The sequence below is a fragment of the Mauremys reevesii genome, linkage group 16, assembly GCF_016161935.1.
Source record: "Mauremys reevesii isolate NIE-2019 linkage group 16, ASM1616193v1, whole genome shotgun sequence".
In the NCBI taxonomy this organism is placed as follows: Eukaryota; Metazoa; Chordata; order Testudines; family Geoemydidae; genus Mauremys; species Mauremys reevesii.
The window spans coordinates 9,244,855-9,247,657 of NC_052638.1; positions in this window are offsets into that span (position 1 = coordinate 9,244,855).

Sequence of the window (2,803 nt, forward strand, 5' to 3'; positions counted from 1 at the left end):
ATCTAGCCCAATATTTGTACAGAGTACAAGTTAATACAATCCTTGTGCCATGGACCCTGACATCTGTGCAGACACTGTTCAAACACTGAACCAGCACAGCAGAAATCTTTCTGGTTAGGATGCAGAAAGAATGGGATGGTGAATAATACCTATATATATATATATATATCCTTTATGTACATCCATGGTGCAGTCTCATCTGGAATATCATTTTCAGTCTGGATCATCTGTTCTCAAAAAGGATATTGTGGGGTTCAGAGAATAGCGATGAGGGAGATCAAGGTCATTAAACTCTACTAGGAAAAGAAATGGAGAAGACTGGGATTGTTCACCTTAGAAAGGTGATTGAACAGGAGGGGATGTGTAAAATCCTAACCGGTCTAGAGAAAGTAGATTGGAAAGTTCTGTTCTCCCTGTCATGCAACAAGAACAAGAGGAGATTCAACTAAATTAGAAGGTGGGAAATTCAAACTGATAAAAGGAAACACTCTAAACAGTAAAGAATCCTGTGGCATATCTATATAACAGATGTTTGTATGCAGCATGATTGTAAGAATTACTTTTCGGATGCAAGCAGTCTGCTTGCATCCGAAGAAGTGGGTATTCACCCACGAAAGCTCATGCTGCAAAACATCTGTTAGTCTATAAGGTGCCACAGGATTCTTTGCTGCTTCTACAGAACCAGACTAACACGGCTACCCCTCTGATACTCTAAACAGTGGAACCTAATGTGTGATTAAACTGTGGAACTCACTGCCACAAGAAATCAGTGCAGGCAAGAGCATAAAGATTTAAAAAAGGACTGTGTATTTATAGGGACATCACAAATAACCCGAGTTATCAGAACTGTATTAAGACACTTTGGAAGTGCATAGCCTTAGCCTCGGGTATAAGACAATCTAACTACTAGAGCAGCATGTGTAAAACAAGTAACAAAACCAGTTATAAAAAGGTGGTCCTTTATAGAGGCTTCAATCCTGCAAACGCTTAAGCATGTGGTTAACTGTGCGCTGGTTGACTTCAGCAAGGGGGCCATCTGAACCCACGGAACAGCAATTTCCAGCAGATGTTTCCATTGCCTCTTTGACTGACAAGCAGCTGAACCAATTATAGGTGTCATAGGTCTCACCCCCACTTAGAGCTGTTGGGTTCCAAAATGGGGACCTGCATGGACTCCTCTAAACTAAAAATCCTAGTTTAGATCTGGTAAAAGCTGCCACCACCCAATAATGTACGTGTAGTGGCACACAGTCCTTCCCCAAAATCCTTGGGGATCCCAAGAGCCCCAAATCCATGGAGTTCTTATACCCAGGAGAAATAAACCATTTCCCCCTGCTTCCTCCCCCCTCCCTTTTCCTAGGAGAGATACTGGGATCCAACTACAGAGGGATGCCGTCCTCCTCCCCTTTCCCTGAGAATTCACCCAAGGAAAGATCAACCAAGTCCTTAACAGAAAAGATTTTATTAAAAGAACAAAAAGAAAGTAACTGTCTCTGTATTACCAGGATGCAAAAATACAGGGTCTAAACTTATCCATCTCTGGAGAGAATCCCCCCTCCTTTCTTTCTCAGTAAAAGCAATAACAGTACAGAATTAAAGAAATTCTATAGCAAAACACACAATTGCAAATGTAGAAATCAAATTATAAGACTAATCCGCCTTTCTAATTAATACTCACTATTGGATAGTAGGAACTACTCCAGGAGAACTTGGAGACATGTCTGGCCTCTCTTAGATCCAAAAAGAGAACGCAGAGCCAACAAGGAACACAGACAAAGGCTTCCCTCCACAGATATTTGAAATTATCCTGTCCCTTGATTGGTCCTCTGGTCAGGTGTTTCTCAGGTTACTGAGCTTGTTAACCCTTTCCAGGTAAAAGAGATCTTAACCCTGATCTGTTTATTTATGACGATAGGGAAGAGGTTTTGGCTCGTCTTCTGAGCATCTTCACTTTAAGGGTTCCACGAGCCTCTAAAGCAGGGGTAGGAAAACTTTTTGTCCCAAGGGCCACATCTGGGTGGGGAAATTGTATGCAGGGCCATAAATGTAGGATTGGGGTATGGGGTTGGGATGCAGGAAGGAGTGTAGGGTGCAGCAGGGGGCTCAGAGCAGGGATTTGGGGTGCAGGAGGGGTCCAAGATGCAGGCTCTGGCCTGGCTGCTTACTTCAAGTGGCTCCGGTGTGGCAGCAGCGCACAGCAGGGCTAAGGCAGGCTCCCTGCCTGCCCTGGCTCCACGCTACCAGAAGTGGTAGTGGCCAACATGTCCAGCACTGGCTCCTGGGGTGGGGTGGGGCAGGCAGCTCTGCCACACGCTGCTCTCCTGTGGGTACCACCCCCAAAGGTCCCATTGGCTGGGAATGGGGGAACCACAGCCAATGGAAGCTGGGAGGGTGGTGCCTGCAGGTGAGGGCAGTGCATGGAGCCCTCTGCCCCCTCCTCCCACTCCCCAAGAGACTGCAGAGTCATGGTGCCGGCTGCTTCTGGGAGTGGTGCGGGGCCAGGGCAGGCAGGAAGCCTGCCTTAACCCCGCTGCACCACGGGGCTGGCAATCCTGCAGGCTGGATTGAAAGCCCGGATGGGCCGGATCTGGCCCGCAGGCCAGTTTGCCCACTCCTGCTCTAAAGTGATTGCTAGGTAGCACAATGGGGAATCTGTAGGTGACAGAAATGTTCATCTCATATTTTCCTATGGCTCAGATGCCACTGAGACTGCCTAAGCCATCAGCGATCACCGGGTTCTGCTGCCTCAAAGAGGGTGTCAGGAGGAGTCTTTTAATATGAACACCCGTGAACTCCTTTCCAG